General features: G+C 41.5%; 3 pseudogenes; all 3 read left to right on the forward strand.

Annotated features, from left to right (window-relative positions):
* The first annotated feature begins 3,100 nt into the window (after positions 1-3,100).
* LOC149517895 (18S ribosomal RNA) lies at positions 3,101-4,206 on the forward strand (annotated as a pseudogene).
* Positions 4,207-6,399: 2,193 nt separating this feature from the next.
* Positions 6,400-6,556, forward strand: LOC149517896 (5.8S ribosomal RNA; annotated as a pseudogene).
* A 248-nt stretch (positions 6,557-6,804) lies between these two features.
* Positions 6,805-8,505, forward strand: LOC149517897 (25S ribosomal RNA; annotated as a pseudogene).
* Positions 8,506-26,779: the final 18,274 nt, after the last annotated feature.

Consider the following 26,779-nt stretch of genomic DNA (forward strand, 5'->3'; position numbering starts at 1 on the left):
TATGGCTTGTAAATTCATATAATGCTCACCAGTGCCTGCACCTAAGTTTGGCTCAATTTTGCCAAACCTAAACATCATGCCTGAGTCGCTAAAGTCTTGATCATTGCCCATACCACTATTTTAGGCTAGTTCCCCATGACTTAGACCTCTAGTACGCCTCTAGGCATGATCCCATAAGCTGTCAAATGTGTCCCACTTGAACTGGAATAGTTCTTTGACTAAAAAAGAACCTATGGGCCTAGACCAGTTTGTCAACCATGAAACATGCACAGGCCTCGAATACCATTGAAATATGTTGGCCCTTGGTCTTAGGCACATGCTAGGCCATACACTAAGCACGAGTATTCTGGGCTCAGGCCGTGCACCGTGCACACCATGACTGGGTAATAGGTGGGTTTAGGCACATCTTTATATTTCTACCATATCAATGCCATTTTTATGGCTTGTAAATTCATATAAGGCCTAACTAGTGCTAGCACCTAGGCTTGGCTCAATTCTGCCAAACCTGAACACCATACCTAAGCCTCTAAAGTTTTGCTCACTATTCATACCACTATTTTGGGCTAGTTCCCCATAGCTTGGGCTCCAAGTAGGCCTTAAGGCTTGGTCCTCTTGCCATTCAGACCCTATCCCACTAGAATTAGAACTATTCATTGACTTAAAGAGAACCTCAGGGCTTGGACCAGCTTACGAACTCTGACGTAACCCCATCATTGACAACCATCATGACAGTTGGCCCTTAGTCTCAGCATATGCTTCAACAACCATTGGCACATGCTTACCCTTTGTATGGGCAATTCCAGTAATCACCATTGATATATGCTAGGTTGTGCACCACAAGCGAGTATCCTAGGCTTGAGCCGTGCATAATGTGCACCATGATTGGGTAGTAGGTGGGTTTAGGCACATCATATTTCTACCATGCCAATGCCATTTTTATAGCCTATAAATTGACATAAATGCTTAGCAATGCTCGCACTTGGGCCTAGTTCAATTTTGCCAAAGTTGAACACTGTGTCTAAGCCTCTAAAGTCTTGATCACTACCCATACCATGGTTTTGGGCTAGTTCCCCATGACCTGGGCCTCCATTAGGCCTCAAGGCCTAGTCCCCCTAGCAATCAAACCCTTTCCCACTTGAGCTAGAACTGCTCATTGACTCAAAGAGAACCTTTGGACATGGACTAATTTGTGGACTATGACACATGCACATGCCTCGACCACCATCGAGACATGTTGGCCTTGGTCTCCACATAAGGTTTGACTGCCATTGGCACATGCTAGCCCTTTATATAGGTAGTTTCCTTAAACACCATCATCATATGCTGGGCTGCTTACCAAGCATGGGTATCTTGGGCTCGGACTGTGCACCGTGTGCACCTAGACCAGATAGTAAGTGGGTTCAGGCACATCTTTATACTTTTACCATGCCAATGCCATTTTTATGTCTTGTAAATTTATATAATGCTCACTAGCGCCCGTACCTAAGCTTGGCTTAATTTTTTCAAACTTGAACATTATGCCTGAGCTACTGAAGTCTTGATCACTTCTCATACTACTATTTTGGGCTAGTTTCCCATGACCTAGACCTCTAGTATACCTTAAGGCCTAGTCCCTTTTGCTATCGACTCTAACCTGCTAGAACTAGAACTGATCTTTAACTTAAAAAGACCCCTAGACCTAGATAGCTTGTTGTCCATGGCATATGCACATACCTAAAATACTATCAAGAGATGTTGGCCCTTAGTCTTAGCATATGCTTTAACCACCATCGACATACGTTAGCCCCTTGTGTAGGTAGTTCCATTAAACACCATTAGTACATGCTAGGTTGTGCACCAAGCATAGTTATCCTAGGCCTGAGTTATGCACCATGCATATTATGACTGGGTAGTAGGTGGGTTCAAGCACATCTTCATATTTTTACCATGCCAATGCCATTTTTATGGCTTGTAAATTCATATAACACTCACTAGCACTCATACCTAGGCTTGGCTTAATTCTATCAAACCTGAACACTAGGCTTGAGCCACTAGAGTCTTGTTCACTGCTCGTACTACTATTCTAGGCTAGTTACCTGTGACTTGGACCTCTAGTATGCCTCAAAGCCTAGTTTCCTTGGTTGTCAAACCCTATTCTACTAGAGCTGGAACTATTCTTTGACTCGGAGAGAACCTCTGTGCCTGGACTAGTATATAGACCATGACACATGCACATGCCTTGATCATCATTAGGACATGTTGGCCTTTGGTCTCGACATATGCTTTGACCACCATCGACACATGCTTTGACTACCATCGGCATATGCTAGCCTTAAGTATGGATAGTTCCCTTGAGCACCAACTGCACATGTTAAGCCATGCACTATACGTGGGTACCCTAGTCCCGGGCTATACACCTTGTACACGATCGAGTAGTAGGTGGGTTCATGCGCATCTTCATATTTTTGCCATGCCAATGCCATTTTTATGGCTTGTAAATTCATATAACGGTCCCCTAAGCCTTCTTATGAAGTTTCATGGCACGATGACTTATTTTTTATTTTTCACGATTTTTAGAAATTTTCACAATTGAAGATTTTTTGAAAATTTTTTTAGAAGAAGTTTTGGATTGATGTGCATAGACGCTACCACTTGTACGTAATGGGCCTATAAGTGGTGCTATGGTTGTGCATGTTGGTAGGCTTCATGCTCGATGCATAAAACTGTCAACCTATCATCCTCTTCAATCTCCACCCATATGGTCATTATACCTTGGGGGCACAATTAAGATCTTGTGCTACATACCTAAATCAATAGAAATAGGACGTCTTTTAATTTTGCATTTATCTTATGTCCTTAAGGGCTATGGGTCAAACCTTAATTATGCCCCATGTCCTGAGCGTGCCTCCTAAACCTTCATGGCCACGTTGGTGCACTGGTGTTCAATCGTGCTCTTAGATATGGAACATTTTGTGGGCACAAGCTCCTGGCCCTTATTCATCCAATGCTATGCATTTTACGTGCTCGATATGCATGATGCTTGTGCCCTATATTGGCTTTTTCCACTATTCAATTGGTGTGTTGAGGCCCATGCAGTGCCAATAACTTGAAAGAATGCTACCTAGTTGATTTGGCTAGTAGTAATATGCTTGTCTCAAAGATTAAGCCATGCAAGTGAAACTATGAACTAATTCAGATTGTGTAATTGTGAATGGCTCTTTAAATCAATTATAGTTTGTTTGATGGTATCTATTACTCGGATAACCGTAGTAATTCTAGAGCTAATATGTGCAACAAACCTTAACTTTTGAAAAGGATACATTTATTAGAAAAAAGGTTAAAGCAGGCTTTGCTTATTGCTTTGATAATTCATGATAACTTGACGAATCACACAGCCTTTGTGCCAATGATGCATCATTCAAAATTTTTCCCTATCAACTTTCAATGGTAGGATAATGGCCTACTATGGTGGTGATGGGTGACAGAGAATCAGAGTTCAATTCTAGAGAAGGAGCTTGAGAAATGGCTACCACATCCAAAAAAGGCAGTAGCTGCATAAATTACCCAATCTTAACATAGAGTGGTAGTGACAATAAATAGCAATATTAGGATTTATAAGTCTGGTAACTAGAATGAGTACAATCTAAATCCCTTAACGATGATCAATTGGAAGGGAAGTCTAGTGCTAGTAGCCACAGTAACTCTATCTCCAATAGCATTTATTTAAGTTGTTGCAGTTAAAAAGCTAGTAGTTAAAACTAGGGTTAGGTCATTTGGTCTGCCTCACAGTGAGCACTAATGTACTTGTCCCTACTATCGGTGATGCACTCCTAACCTTCATTGGCTAGGTTATTCATCTGGCACTATTACTTTGAAGAAATTAGAGTGCTTAAAGTAAGCCTACACTTGTATACATTAGCATGGGATAACATCATAGGATTTTTATCCTATTATGTTAACCTTCAGGATCAGAGTAATGATTAATAAAGACAATCAAGGGCATTCATATTTCATAGTCAGAGGTGAAATTATTGAATTTAAAAAAGATGAACAACTATGAAAGCATTTACCAAGGATGTTTTCATAAATCAAGAATGAAAGTTGGGGGCTCAAAGATGATCAGATACTATCCTAATCTCAACCATAAATGATGTTGACTAGGGATTGGTGGATATTACTTTTAGGACTCTATCAGCACCTTATGAGAATCAAACTCTTTGGGCTCTAGAAAGAGTATGGTCGTGAGTTTGAAACTTAAAGGGATTGATGGAAAGACACCACCAAGAGTGGAGCTTGCAGCTTATTTTGACTCAACATGGGAAAACTTACCAGGTCTAGACATATTAAGGATTGATGGACTAAGAGCTCTTTCTTAACTCTATTGGTAGTGGTGCATGGCCATTCTTAGTTGGTAGAGTGATTTGTCTAGTTAATTCCATTAACAAATGAGATCATAGCATGCTAACTAGCAACGTAGAGGTGATCCTTCATGGCTAGCTTCTTAGAGGGACTATGGTCGTTTAGGCCAAAGAAGTTTGAGGCAATAGTAGGTCTACAATGCCCTTAGATGTTTCGAGCCACATGTGTGCTACACTAATGTATTCAACAAGTCCATAGCGTTGGCCAACAAGCTAGGTAATCCTCAAAATTTAATCATGATAGGGATAGATCATTGTAAATGTTGGTATTCAATGAGGAATTCCTAGTGAGCATGAGTCATCAGCTTGCATTGGCTACATCTCTACCCTCTGTACACATTGCTCATTGCTCCTACCAATTGAATGTTTTGGTAAAGTGTTCGAAAATAGGAAGGTAGTGATAATAAATAACAATATTGGGCTCTATGAGTTTGGCAATTAGAATGAGTATAATCTAAATCCCTTAATAAGGATCTGTTGAAAGGCATGTCTAGTGCCAGCAACTATGGTAATTCTAGCTCCAATAGTGTTTATTTAAGTTGTTGTAGTTAAAAAACTCATAGTTGGAACTAGGGTTGGGTCATCTAGCTCACCTTATGATGAGCAACGATTTACTCATCCCTATTATCAATAATGTGATCTTGTCCTTATTTGATCGGGTCATTCCTTTAGCACTGTTACTTTGAAAAAATCAAAGTGCTCAAGTAAGCGTACACTTGTTTACATTAGCATAGGGTAACATCATAAGATTTCAATCCTATTGTGTTGGCTTTTGAAATCGAAGCAATGTTTAATAGGGATAGTCAGGGTCATTCATATTTCACAGTCAGAGGTGAAATCCTTGGATTTATGAAAGACAAACAACTATGAAAGCATTTGCCAAGATGTTTTCATTAATCAAGAATGAAAGTTGGGAGCTTGAAGATGATCAAATACCATACTAGTGTCAACCATAAATGATGCTGATTGTGGATCGATGGATGTTACTTTTAGGACTCTGCCGACACCTTACGAGAAATCAAAGTCTTTGGGTTTCGAAGGAAGTATGGTCGTAAGGCTGAAACTTAAAGGAATTGATGGAAAGGCACCACTAAGAGTGGAGCTTACAACTTAATTTGACTCAACACAAGGAAACTTACCAAGTTTAGACATAGTAAGGATTGATAGATTGAAAGATCTTCCTTAATTTTATGGGTGGTGTTGCATGGCCATTCTTAGTTGGTGGAGTGATTTGTCTTGTTAATTCCATTAAAGAACGGACATAAACTTGCTAACTAGCTACACAGAGGTGATCCTTTATGGATAGCTTCTTAGAATGACTATGGCCACTTAGGCCAAGGAAGTTTGAGGCAATAATAGGTTTGTGATGCCCTTAGATGTTATAGGCTGCATGCACACTAGACTGATGTATTCAACGAGAGGTAATCTTTGAAATTTCATCATGATGGGGATAGATCATTATAATTGTTGGTCTTGAATGAGGAATTCCTAGTAAGCGTGAGTCGCTAGCTCATGTTGACTATGTCCTTACCCTTTGTACACATCACCCATCACTCTTACTAATTGAACGGTTCGGTGAAGTGTTTAGATCATGGCAATGTGGATGGTTCATTGCTCATGATGCTATAAAAAGGTCTACTGAACCTTATCATTTAGGGAAAAGAGAAGTCATAACAAGGTTTCTTTAGGTGAACTTATGGAAAAATCATTGTATAAACTTGCTTAATAAACAACCCATAAATGTGTTAACAAAACACTGAGGGGGCGAGGGTGCCTTTGTTCCTTGAGCCCCTTCTGACCCTGGGTGTGCATGATGATTGATTTGTTTAGCCTCCCAAGCAAGTGAAATGATCGGTATCATCACTTGTAGCTAAGTAACAAACCCCTAGCACGAATCGCACCATGAAACTAAAACAAAAAAGAGAGCATGTGCCATCAACATCCCATTCATAGCGTATGTGCAGGTGACACCGTGACTCCTTTTATCCTAAAAAACCAAAATGACTCTCAGCAATGGATATCTCAGCTTTTGCATTGATGAATAATGTAGCAAAATGTGATACTTAGTGTTAATTGTAGAATCTTGTAAACCATTAAGTCTTTGAACACATGTTGCACCCAAGCCATTAGGCTGAAGGCATGTTTGTCATTCATCGTCTCCCCTTCCAGCCCTCGCCCATCGAGCTTTGGTGAGAGGGGTGAAAGATAGCTTTCCATGATCTCATCGATCATAGTTGGCCCAAAAGTAAGTCCCCGACAATGATAGCACTGTGACTATCGATGGTAATGCTCTTGAGGTGCCTTGTCTCTGGTGACATGTGCTTATTGTCCATCTGACCCCATCGGACCCCCTACATCACTTAATCAATGCTTGTATCGTGACCCTAGGTTAAGCAGGATTACACAGTAAGTTTAAGCATAACGATAAGCTAAACAAAAGAAACCTATAAGGATTCTCCTAAAAATGATGAGCAAATCGAGAAGAGACTAGCTTGAGAATTAGGCACTCATGACATCCGAATTGTAGTCTAAAAAAGCATTCTCACCAGTGGACTAGGCCCAACTCCTTTGGAAAGGGATGTTAGAGAGGGTGAGAGCCTTGTTATGCCTAGACCTTATCACACCACAAGGCACTATCGATGAGTCAGGTTATTTAGGAATGCAACCCTAATCAGGTAGTAAATTCTATCCAAGGCTAAATATTGGTGAGACACCGATAGTAAACAAGTACCATTAGGGAAAGATGAAAAGGACTTTGAAAAAAGAGTCAAAGAGTGCTTGAAATTGTTAGAAGGGAAATGGATGTGAGCCAATGATGCACCCCAATCGGATGTGGAAAGGTAAGAGTTGGTCCACTGATCGACTCTAGGTGTGGACTAATGTAGGTCACGATGGTGGCCTAAGCTCCGAGTTTCGATATGCCTATAAAGACATTGTCACTACGATCATGGAATGTAGCATGCACTGTCTTGACTTACCTCATCACCTATGTGCTCTTGACATTTGCCTACGAGCTCCCCATTCCACCTATCTTGAAACACAAGCCAAAGAGTCTGATATGTGTATGAGTCAATGGGCTAGAAAACCCATAAGGCAAAGGAAGCTGATTGGCAAGATCCCTCACAGGTGCACTACCAATTGACCTTGATCTTTAGAGAAAGGTTTGACTGTGAACATGCTTGTCAGGACCTAAAATATGGTGAACTATGCTTGAGTAGTGCAAAGCCAAAAGAAACTCTAATGGAGGCCCATAGTTATACTAATGTGTAAATTGTTCACCTAACTTGAGTATAGGGACAAAAGACTAATCAAACTATCTAGTAGTTGTTTCCCTCCAAAGTTTCCCTTAGGATAGCTAGAGTCGTTGGTGAATTCTATTGGGAAAAGCCAATGATTAGAGGCATCGAGCGCATAATGCCCTTGACATATTCTCAAACTTTAAATAGGTAGAATAGCACTGCTACTTCGTTAAGCCAAACCAAGAAATTGAGAGCTCAAAGGGAGCCAATTTTGGTAAGCAAAATTGGCAATGCATGATAAATCGAAAGCTAGGTTATAGTGCCCAATTGCATGCTAACCTAGAACCCACAAAGGGTGTTGGTTGATTAAGATAGTAAAACTATCACAAAACCCAAGGTGTGAGCTCAGATGGAGTGGCCATCAGTGTAGATCTTGGTGGTAGTAGTAAATATTCAAATGAGAACTTTGAAGGCTTAAAAAGGGGAAAGGTTCCAAGTGAACAACACTTGTACATGGGTTAGTCAAACCTAAGATATGGGGGAAGCCCATTTGATAGCATGTCTAGTGCGAGCTTCGAAAGAGAATTAGGTTAAAATTCTTGAATTAGGACACAACGACTTATAACAATGTTAAGAAGTCCGAAGATGTTGGTAGAGGCCTCGGTAAGAGTTATCTTTTTTATTTAATGACCTACCCACCCTGAAAATAGCTCAACCAAAGGTAAGGTCTAGTAGCTGAAAGAGCACTGCACATCATGTGGTGTCCAATACACCATTGGTGACCTGTGAAAATTCAGAGGAGTAAGTGCCATTCATGCCCTATCATACTCATAACAGCATCAGGTATCCAAGGTGAACAACCTTTGGTAGTTAGAACAATGTACGCAAGGGAAGTCAGCAAAATGGATTCGTAACCTTAGGAAAATGATTGGGTCTGAAGGCTAGGCATAGGGGTCCCAGTCTTGAACCCAGTGACTACTGGTGCACTACTTAAGCTGCTCATTGAGTGACAAATAGTCAACTTAGAACTAGTACAGACAAGTGGAATCTAACTATTTAATTAAAACAAAGCATTGTGATGGTCCTTGCAGATGCTCACACAATGTAATTTTTACCCAATGCTGTAAATGTTAAGGCAAAGAAATTTAACCAAACGCGGCTAAATGGTGGGAGTAACTATGACTCTCTTAAGGTAGCCAAATGCCTTGTCATCTAATTAGTGATGTACATGAATGGATTAACAAGATTCTCACTCTCCTTGCCTACTATCCAGTGAAACCATAGCCAAGGGAACAGGCTTGGCAAAATCTACTAGAAGAAAAGACCATGTTGAGCTTGACTCTAATCTGACTTTCTGAATGACCTAATAGGTGTAGTATAAGTGGGATCCCTTAGGAAAAATTGAAATGCAATTACTTTTAATGTTATTTTACATATTTCATGAATCAAAGGCTAGGTACAACCTTTTCTTTTGGACCTAAGGTCAGCCTCAATCGATCAATTCGGGCAAAAGACATTGTCAGGTGGGGAGTTTGGCTAGGGTGCCACATTTGTTAAAAGATAACACAAGTGCCAAAGATGAGCTCAACTAGAATAGAAAGTATGGTATTTACAAATGACTTAAATATGTGATGGGGTGTTGTAAGCAGCCAAGTGGCCTTGCAACCATAATTTATTGAGATTCAGCCTTTTGTCGCTTTGATTCATCCTTCCCCTCACGACACCCACTAAAGTCCTCTCACTTGATTTTTTTACACTATACCCCTCTAAGGTTAGGGATGAATGGTGTTCTCCATTGCAACTGATTTAGTCAGGTGATGACATCCCTTCTTTAAGCATCTAAGTATATGACAACTAAATGCCCTTAGTATTTGTTACAGTGATGGGCTTGCCCTTGGTGTGAGCACTTGCCTTGAACTCCATTGACACACCCTGGCCCTTGGTCCATGTTGTTGCCTTAAACACCATCGACAGCATCTGGCCCTTGGTTAGTGTAGGCAATTATATCCAACACCATTAACTAATGCTGGCCTATTGTTGCCTTGAACACCATCAGTAAATGCTAGCCCCTTAGTGCGGGATGTTGCCTTAGACAACATCACTAGATGCAAGCACTTGCCTTAACCACTATTAGCGTAAGCAAGCCTTTCGTACGGATTATTACCTCAAACACCTTTTTGGTAGATGCTAGCATTTGGTACGGTATGTGTACCATGAACCTCTCACACAAGGCATTTATCTACCCCTCGATCACCATCAGCACCAAATGACACTCGATGCATGTGTCATGGGCTTTGGTCTTAAGTCAAACTTTGTGTGACCTTGGATAGGGAATTGATTTCATTTGCCAAACTCAGCCTACAAAACTCAAGTGCTTAGCATAATTCTAGCTTGTGAAAAATTATGCTATAGTACTAGGCCTTCAAGAAGCCTACAACTTTGATCCTTCAAGGACTGTGTTCAGGTGTGAACACATTTGGGTCTAATTGTGCGCTCATAACTCAATCATCAGTGCCTGCATTTAGGTTTGACCATGCACCCGCACCTTAATCATTAGTGCCAACACTTGGGTCTGACTATGTGTCCACATATCCTTCACCAGTGCCCACACCTAGTCTTGGCTCAGTTCTACCAAACTTGAACATTGTACCTGAGCTTTTGGAGTCTTGATCACTACCCACACCATTGTTCTGGGCTAGTCTCTTAAGATCTAAGCCTCCAATGATGAGGATGGTTGAGATGCCAATATAAGGTCTAAGAACCAACGCTTATCACACATCATGTGCGCACACCCCCTAGCCCCCTACCCCCAATCATTGGAACCCTTAATGCCAACGGTCAAGTTTTTCATCTCGAGCCAGCATTGACACATGCTGGTGCATGGTGTGAGCACATGCCTCAACCATCATTGGCACAAGCTGGCCTTTGGTAGGGGCATTTACCTTGACCACTAATAGCATAAGCTGGGCCTTGGCATGGGCAATTGCTTAAACCACTATCTACATATGCTAGCCTTGGTCAGGGCACATACCTTGATCAACATTAGCATAATTTGGACTTGGTGAGAGCACATGCTTCGATCAGCATTGATAGAAGATGGCCCTTGATGTAGACAGTTACCTTAAACACCATCGACACATGTTGGGCCTTGGTACGAGCACATGCCTCAACTGTGGACCCTTGGTATGGTATATGCCTATTTGAAAAAAGTGTGCCCATTTTAAATACTTTAATGTCTACTGCTATCATATTTGTAAAACCTCTAAAGCCTTTAGAAGGTGGTTATTTAAGCCATTTTCCCCCCCTTAATGGAATAAGTGTGCTTGATAGGCCTATCATTATATACATCTATGGCAACATCCCTAGAGCAAAATCTAAGTCATGCATGCCTTCTGGCCATGTTGTTCGGTGACTATTATTCTGGTGACTTATAGGCACCCATGGCCTTAATTTATCTCTGTGCATGTGAAAAAAGGGTTCAGCATGTTGACCTTAAGCCTTTGTGTATTTCATACAAAAAGGTCAAAAGATACAGCTTGTTTAAGTTAGTGAGGGAAAAAAGACTTGGAAGGATAAAGACCAAGGTCCTAAAGGCACATACATGGCTTGAATGTATGGATCAGGGCTTAGGCTAAGGTGAAAGAGCATGATGAGGTGAGTAGCTTAGTGCCAAGAATGGGGACTACTCATTGAAAGATCTAAAATGCCCTAGAAGAGTGGCATGGGCAGACAAGCACAAAAGGCTCTTGATTAACCTAGGGATAGGCTAGGTGCGTAGGCACAAAGAAGTCTCAATAAGCCTAGAGAACAACTAAATGTGTCAGCACTGAAGGCTCTAGAATGGCCTAGCACGAGAATAGTGATAGGTATATGCACCCAAATGAGGAAGGCTCTTATAGGCCCTAGTTGCAGGCAAAGTAACGACCAGATGGGAAAGGTTTTAGAGCCTGCTAGGTACAAGCACTCAGCAGAAGTGCTCAAACTCTTCCAGACCCAAGACTTAGTGAGGAGTTTGGAATAAGTTGAATTTTACAAAGTCTTTAGCTGACCTAGAAAGTGTCTTGGGGCTATGGAAGGGTCTAAAATGCCTATAAAAGGCCACACATTTAGATCAATAAAGGCCATATGTGCTGGGGAGGCTTAGGCATAAATAAGGACCCTCCTTCTAATTGTAGTTAATAAGAGAAGCAACAAGAGAAAAGTAAAAGGAATCAAGTAATAAACTTAGCCATATTAGAAACTTGGGGATAGACATAGGAGTCATTGTAAGGTCATTAAGTCATTAAGCAATTGTAAAAAGCATTAAGTAAAAAGAAATATAATTGGTTTAACTCTCTTTCCTAGCTTTCTCCCAAGTTCTTAGGGAGCCAATGGAATGCATAGTATAAGTGTTTAGCACAGAGTCAAAAAAGATGTTAACTTAGGTACATGGAAAGTAGTTTCCAGCCTAAAGCCACACAGGTGCTAGGCTTAAGCCCTTGACCTGTGACAATTGGTATCAGAGCAAGTTTTGACCTAGAGAGATCAAAATCTTTTTTATGATTGGTGTTGATGTCAATTACAATTATGTGGGTAGCTTGCATGCTAGTGCACCACTTGTGATGATAGCTTATATACAGGGTTACCTGGTATAGGCATTGTAGGTTGTCAATGGAAAAAGTGGGCATGAAGATTCTTGATTACTTATAAGGATGTACTAGAGATCCTTGGTTTAAGCTTCATGTTTATGGTTGAATGCATGGATGATGTGCATGAGGACCACCCACCCATGTACAAAGGGAGAAAGGCTAGTTCAAAAGAGAGGTTATCATCCATGAAAGCTGGTTTGAAGACACCAAAGATCACATATGAGTGCTAGACTCCACACATGAGGAGTCTGAAAAAAGGTAAAAGCCATGGGTAAAAGCTAAATGAAGCTGTAGGGTACAAAACTTGAAGTGGGAGTATTGCCATTGCTGGGTTAATGGTTAAGGCTGAATGCACTAAGTCTCCATAGCCTAAAGGTAAAAGCTGAGCCTAAGGGTAAGGGCTTGATTGGGAGAGACAAGAGTAGCGGTTTCTTAAAGGAAGAGGAGGCCAATAAAGAACTACAACATCAGAAGGTAAGGAATAAGGATTTAGTCTAGGACAAAGGTATGATGACCATGTCCTTTAATTGCTTCTTATGCTCAAGACCATATAAAGCCAAGAAACACTCAAAGTAGAAGAAGCCTAGAGCCATTGTAAGGACTTAGGGAAAGTTTAATAGCAATAGTCATGATGGTGGTTAAATAGAGAAGAGGGGATCTCTTAAGCTCTTCATAAGGGCAAGGTGAGTGTGGTTGTGGAAAGCCACCAGCCTTGAAAATGGATGGTATGTCGAAAAAAGGGTAATAGCCTAAACATGGAAGTTACATGCCCTGTACTTGTGTGTGTTGTACACACTGAAGGGCCTATTGAGTGCTAGAAAAAGGTATAAACCCCATTTTGCAATGGAGAGGGTAAAGGCACATTAGACATAGAGGTGTTGTATGCTTATACAAGCTAAGATTTATGGAAGCCAATGTAATGAGCAGTCAAAGAATGACATCCCCTATAAACAAGGCATTGCTAGAATGAATGCGGGAGAAAGAAAGTGTCTGTGCACAAGTCCTAAGCCAAGAAGGTTGAGAGACATAGCTTATTCAAGTTGGTGTAGGCAAAAGATTAGGAAAGATTAAGACCATTATCCTAAAGGCATATATGAGTCTCAAATGTGCGAACTAGGGCCTAGGCTAAGGTGTAAGAGCATGCCAAGGTGAGCAACCTAGTGTTAAGCATGGGGATTGCTTAATGAAAGGATCTAGAATGCCTTAAAAGAGTGGTGCAAGCAAAAAGTTATAGAAGGCTCTAAATTAGCCTAAAGATAGGCCAGATGCATGGGCACAAAAGAGTTTGGAGAACCTTGGAGGCCAGCCAGGTGCATGGGCACTAAAGGTTTTAGAACAACTTGGTATGAGAATAGTAGTGGGTATTGTAGCACCCAAACTTGGAAGGCTTTTGAAGGCCCAAGCTACAGGCAAGCAGCGACTAGAAAAGGAAGGTTCTGAAACCCGCTAGATATGGGCACTCAGCGGGATTGCCCAAACTCTTTTAGACTCGAGGCTTAGCAGGGAGCCTAGAACAAGCTGGATTTTTGCAAAGGCCTTAGTTGACCTAGGAAGTGTCTAATGGTTATAGAAGGATCTAGAAGGCCTATAAGGGCCACACACTTAGATCGATAAGGGCTATATGTGCTGGGAAGGCTTAGGTATAAATAGGGGCCTTCCCCTTCATTTTTAGTTGGCAAGAAAAGCAACAAGAAAAAAGTAAGAGGAACCAAGTCATAGACTTTACCATATCAAAGACTTTGGGACAGACATAGGAGTCAATGTAAGGTCATTCAGTAATTGTATGTAGCATAAAGTAAATAAAAATACAATTACTTTAACTCTCCTTCCCAACTTTTTCCCAAGCTCTTAAAGAGTCAATGGAATGCATGGCACAAGTGTTTGGCATAGAGTTAAAGAAGAGGCTAACTTAGAAACATGGTAGTTTCTAGCTTAAGGCCACACAGGTGCTAGGCTTAAACCCCTAGCCCATGATAGTTGGTATCATAGTAGGTTCTGATCGAGGGGGATCAAAACCTTTATTATGATTGATGTTGATGTCAGTTTGAGTTGCACAGGTAGTTTGCATTCTAGTATGCCATTTATAATGATAGCTTGCTTATGGGATTACATGGTGTGGGCATTGTTGGTTGTTCATGCAAGAGTAAGGCACAGGGATGCTTGTTTGCTCATGAGGATGTATGAGAGATCCTTAGTTTAAGCTTCATGTTTGTGGTTGAGTGCATGGGTGATAGGCATGAGGGATACCCACCCATTCATAAGAGGAGAGAGGCTATTTTGAAGAAGAGGTTGTCATCCATGAAAGCCAGTTTAAAGACACCAAAGATCATATATGGGTGCTAATCTTCATGTGTAAGGAGTTCAAATAAGGGTAAAAGCCATGGGTAAGAGCCAAGTGAAGTGGTAGGGTACGAGACTTCAAGCAGAATATAGCCATTGTTAAGTTGGTGGTTGAGGCTGAGTGCACTAAGTCTCCATAGCCCAAGGTTAAAAGCTAAGCCTAGGGATAAGGTTGAGTGGGAGAAATAAGAGTAGCGATTTCTTAAGGGAAAAGGAGGCCAATGAAGAATCACGCCATCAGGAGGCAAGGACCAAAGATTTGGTCTAAGATAAAGGTACAGTGACCATGTCTTTTAACTACTTCTTGTGTTCAACATAAGGCTAGGGAACACCCATAGCGAAATAAGCCTAAAGCCATTATGAGGACATAGGGAGAGTCCAATGGCAAGAGTTGTGATGGCAGTTGAGTCGAGAATAGATGATCTCTCAAGCTCCTGATAAAGGTAGGGTCAATGTTGTTATGGAGAGCCAAAAGCCTTAGAGATGGATGGTTTGTTGAAGTAAGGGTAATGTCTTAGACGTGAGCACTACACATCTTACATGCCCTACACCTATGTCACTATGCAACTCGAAAGGCCCATTGAGTGCCGAAAAAGGGAAAAGACCCCATGGTGTGAAGGAAAAGGTAATGGCACATTAAACATAGGGCACTACACTTTTCAACAAGCCAAGATATGTGGAAGCCTATGTGATGTGAGTGCTATACACTCTAAAAGGCCCATTAAGTGTGAAGAGATGGTAAGGCCACATCACCAACTATAGCACTGCATACTTTGACAAACATCATTTTATGGGAACCACATTGGGATCAAAACTAAAGCAAAGGATGACTACTAAGGTGTACTAAGAGCCATCATGTACAAAGAACCATCACGTGCCATAGACTATCAGGATGAGAGTGGGACATCGTCAAACATGCGTATATAGTGAAATAATGGCATCTTCTAGTAATAAGGACATTGCTAGAATGAGTATAGGAGAATGCCATGGTTTATATGCAAGTCCTAAGCCAAAAAAGTTGAGAGACATAGTTTATTTGAGTTGGTGCAGGTGAAGGACTGAGAAGAATCAAGACCAAGGCCCTAAAGGCACATACGAGGCTCAAGTGTGTAGATTAAGGCCTAAGCTAAGGTGTAAGAGCATGGCAAAGTAAGTAGCTTAGTGCCAAGAATGAGGACTACTCATTAAAAGGATCTAAAATGCCCTAGAATAGTGGCATGAGCAAATAGGCAAAGAAGGCTCTAGATTAGCTTGGTGACAAGCCATGTGTATGAGCACAGAAGAGTCTGGAGAAACCTAGAGGCTAGCAAGGTGTGTAGGCATCAAAGGTTCCAAAATAGGCCGGCATGGGAATAGTAATAAGTACTATAGCACCCAGATAAAAAAGGCTCTTAAAAACCCTAGCTACGGGCAAAGTAATAATCGAACATAAAAGGTTCTAGAACCCACTAGACATGGGTACTTAATGGGAGTGCCCAGACTCTTCTAGACCTTAAGCTTAATGGGAAGCCTGGAGCAAGCTAGATTTTGCAAAGCCATTAGCCAACCTAGGAAGTGTCTAATGGCCATGGAAGGGTCTAGAAGGCCTATAAGGGCCACACACTTGGATTAATATGGGCCATATGTGTTATGGAGGCTTAGGTATAAATAGGGGCCCTCCCCTTCATTTATAGTTAACAAGAGAATTAAAAAGAGAAAAGTAAGAAGAACCAAGTCATAAAATTTGCCATATTAAAAACTTGGTGCTAGACATAGGAGTCATTGTCATTAAGCAATTGTACATAGCATCATATAAATAGAAATACAATTGCTTTAACTCTCCTTCCTAGTTTTCATCCAAGCACTTAGGGAGCCAATGGAATGCATAGCATAAGTGTTCAACATAGAGTCAAAAAAGAGGTTGGCTTAGGCACATGGATGATAGTTTTCAACTTAAGGCAACATGGGTGCTAGGCTTAAGCTCTCCACCCATGACAGTTGGTATCAAAGTAGGCTTGCAACAAGGGGATAAAAACCTTCGTTATGACCAGTGTTAATGTTGGTTTGAGTTATTAATACAATTACTTTAACTCTCCTTCCTAGCTTTCTTCCAAGCACTTAGGGAGCCAATGGAATGCATAGCATAAGTGTTCAACATAGAGTCAAAAAAGAGGTTGGCTTAGGCACATGGATGATAGTTTTCAGCTTAAGGTAACATGGGTGCTAGGCTTAAGCTCTCCACCCATGACAGTTGGTATCAAAGTAGGTTCGTAACAAGGGGATAAAAACCTTCATTATGACCAGTCTTGATATTGGTTTGAGTTGTATCAACAACTTATGTGCTAGTGTGGCACTTATGATGATAGCTTACATGAGGGGTTACATGGTGTAGGCATTGCTAGTTGTTGGTATTAAAAGTAGGGCATAAAGACATTTGATTGCTTATAATGATGTGTTGGAGATCCTTAGTTTAAGCTTTGCTTTTATGGTTGAGTGCACAAGTGATGTGTATAAAGGCTGTTAAACCATGTGTAAAGGGAAAAAGGGTAGTTTGAAAGAGAGGTTGTCATTCTTGAAAGTTAGTTTAAGAACACCAAAGATCATATATGACTACTAGACTCTATATGAGAGGACTCCAAAAAAGCATAAAAACTATGGGTAAAAGCCAAGTGAAGTAGTAAGCTATAGAACTTGAAGCTAGAGTATTTTCATTGCTCAATCGGTGGTCGAGGCTAAATGTACTAAGTCTCCATAGCCCAAGGCTAAGAGTTGAGCCCAAGGGCAAGGGCTTGAGTGGGAGAGATGAGAGTAGCAGTTTCTCAAGAGAAGAGGAAGCAAATGAAGATCCATAACATCAAAAGGCAAGGACTAAGGGTTTGATCTAGGATAAAGGTACAGTGACCATGTCCTTTAATTACTTTTTATACTTAGGACCATATATGGCCACGGAGCTCTCATAGTGGAAAAAGCCTAAAGCCATTATGAAGACTTAGAGAGAGTCTAATGGCAAGAGTCATGATAGTGATTGAGCCAAAAAAAGGTGATCTCTCAAGCTTCTAATGAAGGTAAGGTGAGTGTGGCTGTAAAGAGCCACCAGCCTTGGAGATGGATGGTTTGTCAAAGAAAAGGTAATAGCCTAGTCATGAGTGATGCACACCCTGCACTTGTGCTGTTGCACACTCTAAAAGGCTCGTTAACTGTAGAAAAAGGGTAAGGACCCTATGGCAAAGAGGATAGGGTAATGGTACATCAGACATAGAGGTGTTACATGCTTCGACAAGCCAAGATTCATGAAAGCCTATGTGACATGAGTGCTGCACACCTCAAAAGGCCCATTAAGTATTGAAAAAGGGTAATGGCACGTCACTAGCTAAGGCACTACATGCTTTGTCAAGCTTGGTTTCATGGGAATCGCATTGGGATCGTGAGTGAAGTAGGGGACAACTATGAAGGTGTATCGAGAACCATCATGTAACAAGAACCATCATGTGTCAAGGACCATAGGGACAAGAGTAGGACATTGATCCAACATGCATGTACGATGAAAAAATGGCATCCCTTAAAAAAGAGGGCATTGGTAAAATGAGTGGGGAAGAACATCATGGTCTATGCAAAAGTCTTCAGCCAAGAGGGTTAAAGACATAGCTTACTCCAATTGGTATGGGTGAAGGACTAGGAAAGATCAAGACCAAGGTCTTAAAGGCATATACAATGCTCGAGTGTGTTGACCAAGGTCTAGGCTAAGGTGTGAAAGTTTGGCGAGGTGAACAGCCTAGTGCCATGAATGGAGACTACTCATTGGAAAGATCAAGAATGCCTCAAAAGAGTGGCACGAGCAGACATGCACAGAAGGCTCTAGATTAACCTAGAGACATGCTAGGTGTAGGGGCATAGAAGAGTTTGGAGAAACTTGGAAGCCAACTAGGTGTACAGGCACCGAAAATTCCAAAATGGCCTAGCATGGGAATAGTAACAGGTACTATAGCACCCAAATGAAGAAGGCTCTTAAAGGCCTTAACTGTAGGTGAAGCAGGAACCAGATGGTGAAAGTTATGGAACCTGCTAGGTGTAGGCACTCACCAAGAGTAGACAAGCTAGATTCTACAAAGGCTATAGAAGTGTCTAAGGGCCGTGAAGGGGTCTCGATGGCCTATAAAAGCCATACACTTAGATCCATAAAAGCCATATGTGTTGGAAGGCTTAGGTATAAATAGGGGCCTTCCCCCTCATTTATAGTTAATAAGAGAAGCCAACAACATAAAACTAAGAGGAACCAAGTCATAGACTTGGCTATATTAGAGACTTAGAGGTAAACATAGAAGTCATTGTAAGGTCATTCAGCAATTGTACATAGCATCAAGTAAATAAAAATACAATTGCTTTAACTCTTATTCCTAACTTTCTCTCAATCTCTTAAGGAGATAATAGAGTGCATGGCATAAGCATACATCACATAGTCAGAAAAAAGGCTAACTTAGGCACATGGATGGTAGTTTCTTGCCTAAGGCCATATGGGTACTAGGCTTAAGCCTTTGGCCTGTGACATCTATGGCTGATGCTATCCCAAACCCTAGACCAAGTCTCTAAATTGAGCAACATCTCCTTGGGGTGGTGTAAGTAGAAGCTATGATCACAAGCTTGGTCTAGCCAAGTCTCTCAAGTATTTGGTAGTCTCATGGTCCCTTTTCATCGATCATAAAAATGTGTTAGCCTGGCCAAGTCCATGCATATGTCATAGGTTGGGCTTAAGCCTAGTACCTATGCGGCCTTAGGTTAGAAACTACCATCTAAGTGCCTAGGTAAGCCTTTTTTTTACTCTGTGTTGAATGCTTGTGCCGTGCACTCCATTAGCTCCCTAAGAGCTTAAAAGAAAGCTAGGAAGGAGAGTTAAAGCAATATTATTTCTATTTACTTGATGCTATGTACAATTGCTCAATGTCCAAGTCTATTGCTTAGTTCTTCTTCCTTGCTTATCTTGTTGCTTCTAACTTTTTTCTTCTTTATTGCTTATGTATAAATGAGAGGGAGGCTTTCCTATTTATACTTGAGCTATCTTGGTACTTATGGTTACAATGAATCAAAGTGTATAGCTATTAAGGGCCTTTTAGATAGTACTAGGGTGCCTAGGCTCTACCATGGTCAGCTAAAGCCTTTCTAAAGATTCGTTGGTTTCAAGCTCCCTGTCAAACCCCTGGCTCTAGAGGAGTTTGAACATTTCCACTAAGTGCCTATGTCTAGTGGGTTCCAAAGCTTTCTCCATCTGGGTGCCACCTTGCCCATAGCTAGAACCTTCTAGAGGCTTTCTCATACGAGTGCTATAATGCGCATCACTATGCTTGCACCTAGCCCTTCTAGAACCTTTAGTACCCATGCATCTGGTGAGCCTTTTGGCTTCTCTAGATTCTTTCCTGCCCACTCACTTGGCTAGTCTCTGGGTTGACCTAGGTTTTTTTGTGCTTGACAACTCATGCCATATCCTAGGGCTTTCTAAAACTTTTCAATGAGCAATTCTCATCCCTGACACTATGTAACTCACCTTTAGTGTACTCTTACACTCCGACCTTGGCCTTGGCCTACACACTTAGGTAAAGTATGTGCCTTTAAAGCCTTGATTTTGATCCTTCCTAGTCCATTGTGCATACCATCTTGAGTAAGTCTATCACATAACCCTCTTAGTTTTAGACTCCTACATGGTTCATGACATATTCAGCTGATGCTACCTAAAACCCCAGAAAGAAGTCTTTAAATTGGCCAATGTCCCCCTAAGGTGGTGACAATGAAGGTTGCATGTGTGGTCCCAGCTAGACCAAGCATTGGTTATATTGTGTCATTGTTGCCTGTTGGATGGTGGGGTAGTCTCCTAGCCATTGCTTGTGTTTTTCCTATGCCAAGTGGTTATGGCCTGGCTTCATACATTATTTCTTCTACTCACTCATTGAGTAATAGGCATATGAATTGTGCTTTGGTTGTGCATTTTGGTAGTCTCCATGCTTGATGCATTAGACTATCAACTTGTCATCCTCTTTAATCTCCCCTCATGTGGTCATCATACCCTAGGGGCGCAATTAAGGTATCAAAGTGCTTGGGCAAGTATGAGCTAAAGGATAGGTGCCTTGAAGTCGGGTACCTGTCAGGTGCTATCAATCAAAGTCATGAGCTATCAGTCAAAGTCATGAGTAGGCACCCTTAAATGTGTTAATGTAGCAACGAGTTGAATTTGAGAATTATAATGGCTAAGAGATAGGTCACTAGGCCCTAAGCTAGCTGAAGAAAGCTTTTGAGATGGTTAGGAAAAGTGTCCCTGTTTCAGACAGTCTTACATTTCTAGGTAGGATGATTAGGAAATTTTTTACACTTTTTATAAGGGATGACTGATGTTAGCTTTCCGCTACCCTCTTGACTAGTAGGTAGAAGAGGGCCTGGCTAGTCTGGAGTGAGTAACTCTTAGGCATATGTGGTGTCTAGATGGGTGGGCATCATCGGGTCATGAGTGTGGCATGATGCCTCCTTAGGTTATGGTAAACTCGAGGATAGTTAGAGTTAGTAGGCCTTGTATTATGCATTTGTGTTAAACCATGGGTTTAAATGCTAGTGTTTGTTATGCCCTTCAGTTTCCCTTCCTTGAGCTAGTTTAATGAGTAACCAAGGATCACGAGATGGTGTTTACATAAGAGGTGCACCATCAAGCCTGAAGAATAAGCAAGCTAGCAAGCAAACACACTGCTAGAGCCTTATGACCAATCGACAGAGGTGTGCTATAGGTAAGGTAGCACACTCAAGTTCCTTGAGGTGGGACAATCCTCATGTCAAGTGTCCATCATACATACGAGCAACCTAGGATAAGGCTAAGGGCTGAGGCCTTAAGATATGAGTTTCGTGGGATGAGATTAGCCAAGTGTGGCTTTAAGCTAGCTATTAACTAGCATCTATGTTGTGCCTTAGGGTTCAAGGCACAAAAGCTTGCATATGATGTAGGTTGGCATAGTGTTAAGTTCTCACATGCCAGAATGTGTGCACTACTATGAGCTAGGTGGGTTAGTGGTTAGAACCTCAATGCCTGCAAGTAGATGCGGATGTTTAAGGCCACCTGAGAATCATGGGTTGATCATGCATTGATTATGATAATGGGAGTTAGGTTCCTCCTTACGAAGTTTGAGATTATTGTGAGCAACCCACGAGGTTCAAGCCAAGAAAAGCTCACGAGTATGTACCTTGAAGGATAAAAAACGATCTATCTATGGAGAAAAAAATTTGAGAAAGGTTGACCTCGACTAAGAGTAGTCTTGGTGCTGCATGGACACATGATTTTGGTCTAAGAAATGTACGACCCATGACAACCAGCTTGTAGACTGTGACACATGCACATGTCTTAACCACCATCAGCACCAAATGACCCTCAGTGCATCTTTCATAGTTCACAAGCTAGTCCAAGCCTAGGGATTCTCTTCAAGTTGAGTGATAGTTCTAGTTCTACAGGGATAGTGTCTGACAGCCAAGGGGATCAAGCCATGAGGTGCACTAGAGATCCAGGTTACTTGGAACTAGCCTAAAACAATGGGGCGGGTAGTGATCAAGACTCCAGAGGCTCAGAGAAGGTGTTCAAGTTCAGCAGGATTGAGCCAAACCTAGGGGCAGGTGCTGGTGAGCAATACGGGGTCACCCAATCAGACCTAGGTGGAAGCACGATGATTGAGGTGTGGGCATAAGGTTAGGCCTAGGTTTGGCCATGCCTAAACACAAACTTGGTAGGATTAAATTTGGAGGTTTCTAGAAGGCTTAGTGCTCAACATGATTTTTGCAAGTCAAGGATTGTTCAATAGCACCAAATCTCCTAGAATCAAGGGTTGTATCTTTGCTCATGGAATCAAGGGATGGCATTCTCTAAAGTTTAGAAATGTATCTCAAGCACTAAATGTAAGGGGGCTTAGCTATAAATAAAGAGTCCTACACCCTCATTGTACACACACCAGAACCATTGAGTAATAACATCCTTATTCTTAACTTAAACCTTTTTGTTATTCTTTTGTTAGCCTTTTTTCTAGAACTTGCTATGCCCTTTTGTTTTGCAACATACTTGGTAGCCAAGCCTTGCAGTTTAGAGTATTTGTGCACTGTTTCTTATGTTAGTCTAATTTGGGATACAAAAGAGTCTATTCCTAGTCCTAGAGCTTGAGTCTCAATCCGTGACAAGTGGTGTCAGAGCCCGGTTCAAGGGAACCTTTTAAAGTAGGTAGGAAAACTAGATACCAAGGTGTATGAAAGCTTGGATTAGACTAGAGGCAATTACCAAAGCCTTGGTTCAGAGTGTGCAATAGATCCCAACTTATGACATGAGGAGCCAGAGTTACCATGAGAGCCAGAATTGGCATGAGAAGATAGAGTTGCGATTGATGTAGGTAGAGCGATTTGTGTGTAGGCATCTTGGTGTGGTGTGCATGCATCTTTCTATGTGTGTGGACATTTGACTATGTGGTGCAAGTAGTTTGCTGCTTGGTGCATGCATCCTAGAAGGGTTATTATGCTCATATGCTGGTGAAACACTCTTGGTGTGCCAAGTTTGAGCGTACTAGAATGCAAGATAGGTTCTCAACAAGTTGTTGTTGTATGCTATAGGTGAGCTATGTGTCACAGTCTATGTACAAGTCCTAAGCCAAGTGGGTCAAAAGACATAACTTATTTGAGTTGGCATGGGTAAAGGACCAGGAAAGAGTAAGACCAAGGTCTTAAAGGCGTAGGGCCTAGGCTAAGGTGTAAGGGCATGGAGAGTTAAGTAGCCTAGTACTAAGAATAGGGACTAGTCATTGAAAAGATCCTGAATGCCCCAAAAGAATGGCCCGGGAAGGCCAGTACAAAAGGCTCTAAATTAGCCTGGAGATAGGAAAAGTGTGCAAGCACAAAATAGTTTAGAAAAGCTTGGAGGTAGGCTATGTGTGTAGGCACTGAAGGTTCCAGAAAGGCTAGATACAGGAACAATGGTAGGTACTATAGCACCTAGATGAGGAAGGCTTTAGAAGGCCCTAGCAACAAGCAAAGCAATGACTAGTCAAGGAACATTTTGGAACCCGGTAGGGGTAGGCACTCAGTGGGAGTGCCCAAACTCTTCCAAACCCGAGGCTTAGTAGGGAGCCTAGAATAAGCTGGATTCTACAAAGGCCATAGCCAACCTAGGAAGTGTCTAGTGACCATGGAATGGTCTAAAAGGCCTATGATGGCCACACACTTGGATCAATAAGGGTCATATGTGCTAGAAAGGCTTAAGTATAAATAGGGGCCCTCCTCCTCATTTGTAAAGAGTTAGAAGCTACACAAGTAAGAAGAACCAAGTCATAAACCTAGGCATTAAGCAATTGTCTATAGCATCAAGTAAATAGAAGTTACAATTGCTTTAACTCTCCTTCATAGCATTCTCCCAAGCTCCTAGAGAGCCAATGGAGTGCATGGCAAAAGTGTTTGGCATATAGTCAAGAGAAAGGCTAACCTAGGAATACGAACGATAGTTTCCTACCTAAGGCCACTCGATAGCTAGGATTAAGCTCCTGGCCCATGAAACTGTGTAGGTGAGCAAATGTACATATTGGAGCCTAACCAAGAGAGGCTTATGTATTGAGCCATTATGCAGACCAGTGCCCGATCGTGTGTGCTATGTTGGTGTGCTGTATTGATAGACTAGTGTGCTGGCTTACAAGAACTAAAATCAGATTGTTTGAGTGCCTACTAGAGTTAAGGTAATCTTTTGATTTGTGCATTCATGATCTAATAGTTTGTGCATTTTGGGCTATGGTATAGCTAGGGAAAATCAAATAGGGGGCCTCAGTGAGGTGCTCGAGGAACACCCACCTACAAACAAGTGGCGAAAGGCTTCAACAAGTTATGTGCTAACAAGCACTTAGTTAGCGAAGTGTGTAGAGGCCATGCTTCAGATAATAGATTGATTTAGGACATTAAGGGATCCTTAAATAAGGTAATGGGAAAGCTCATATAGGGTAATGAAGCATTACAGTCCATAGTGACAACCTTATAAGAGGAGTTGGCCAGGCTCAAGATTGACCATGCTGCATTGTGAGCTATTATGGTTGCTATTACGGGCTAGGCCGAGAGTGGAGGTGCCTAAGCATTTCATTGATGGACCAAAGTCATGGGTAAAGGCTAAGCTACAATAAAAAGAGGTACAAGAGTCAAGTCAAGTGAAAATTGCTATTAATCATTGAGTCTGATTGAGTACACCAATTCTCCAAGGCCAAAAGGAAAAGGGCAAAGTGGGGGAAAACCGATGTTTATTCCTCAGAAGAGGAAAGGGCTATAGGGAAACCTAAATTTTGCAAGATCACTAGAGCCACCAATAGGAGCAAAAGGCTTTAAGTTACTATTTTTATGCCAGTCAACATCGGGTTAGGGAGTGATCGAAGCTTTTGGCCCTCAAACAAGCAAAAAGGCTATTTGAAAGCCAAAATGGAAGTGGTAAACAGCATCAGAATAAGCCCAAAGAAGAGCAGCCAGGTGCTAGTCAAGAGTACCAAGGGGTTAAGACCTCTTGAGGAGTTGATGAGGGAAAATCAATGGTAGTGGAGAGCCATAACATGAGTCCTATAGTACAGGCAGATTCCTCACAAGAGAGTGTACCACAAATAACTCAATGAAAGCATAGGAAGCATTAGTAGCATAGATGGAAAGTGCCATTGTAGTAGAGTATTGAGGAACATAGGATTGTAGCAAAATGTTAAGGAACATAGGATCAAGAATAGCAAAATCCAACAAAGTACATGTTTAGGAATAAGACCAAAATGTTGGAAAATTGGCTCATAGGGTAGGACTCAATACCAGTGTGCAAGGTGGGAGCATCATTCCCTAGCAATAAAGGCATTGCTAGAATGAGTGAGGGAGAATGTCATAGCCTACAAGTTAGTCTAAGTCCAAGGGTTCTTTCCAAGTCAAGTGACAGTTGTAATTCTAGCAAGACAGAGTCTGATAGCTAAGGGGACTATGTCTTGAGGTGCATTGGAGGTCTAGGTCATGAGGAACTACCCCAAAATAATGGGGTAAATAGTGATCAAGACTCTAAAAGCTCAAAGAAGGTGTTCAACTTTAGCAGGATTAAGCCAGGCCCAAGGGTGGGTGCTAGTGAGTGATGTAGGAGCACCCAATCAGACCTAGCCAGTAGCACCGATGATCGAGGTATGGGTGCATGATTCGGCCCAGGTGTGAGCATGCTTAAACATAGACTTGGGAAAATCAAATTTAGGGGCTTCAAGAAGGCTTGTTGCTCAAGTTGATTTTAGCAAGTCAAATATTATGCATTAGCACCAAATCCCCTAGAATCAAGGATTGTAACTTAGCTCCTACAATCAAGGAATTATAATCTCTAGAGTTTAGGAATATATCTCACAAACTAAATGTAAGAGGGACTCAGCTATATATAGAGTCCCCCACCCTCATTGTACACACACTAGAACCATTGAGTAACAACATCCTTACTCTCACTTTAAACCTTTTTGTTGTTGTTTTGTTAGCCTTTTTTCTAGCATTTATTGTACCTTTTTGTTTTGTTCTGTATAGGGCAACCAAGCCCATAGTCTAGAGTGTTCATGCACAATTTCTTATGTTATGCTAAATTAGGATGCAAATGAGTCCATTCGCATGTCCTGGAGCCACACTTGCCTAAAGCTTGAGTCTCAGCCCATGATAAGTGGGGTTTTTTCCAAGTTGAGTGACAATTTCAGTTCTAGCAGGATAGAGTCTAAAATCCAAGGCAACTATGCCTTGAGGTGCACTAGAGGTCTAGGTCATGAGGAACTAGCCCAAAACAATAGAAAGGCAGTGATCAAGACTCTAGAGGCCTAGGGAAGGTGTTCAAGTTTGATAGGATTGAGCCAAGCCCAAAGGCAGGCACTAGTGAATAATGCACAGGCTCTTATTTGGATCTAGGGGAGTAGACTGATGATTGAGATGTAGGTGCATGGTCATTCCTAGGTGTAGGCATGCTTGAACACAATCTTAAGAGGATTAGACTTAAAGGCTTCTAAAAGGCCTGGTGTTTAGCATGATTTTAGCAAGTCAAGGATTATGCAGTAACACTAAATCACCTAAAATCAGCTTCTAGAATCAAGGGATTGTAATCTCTAGAATTTATGAATGTATCTCAGGTAGTAAATGTAAGGAGGACTCAGCTATAAGTAAAGAGCCTCCACCCTCATTGTAT

This window comes from Durio zibethinus, chromosome 8, assembly GCF_047325235.1.
Source record: "Durio zibethinus cultivar Kanyao isolate XHJ-2024 chromosome 8, ASM4732523v1, whole genome shotgun sequence".
NCBI lineage: Eukaryota > Viridiplantae > Streptophyta > Magnoliopsida > Malvales > Malvaceae > Durio > Durio zibethinus.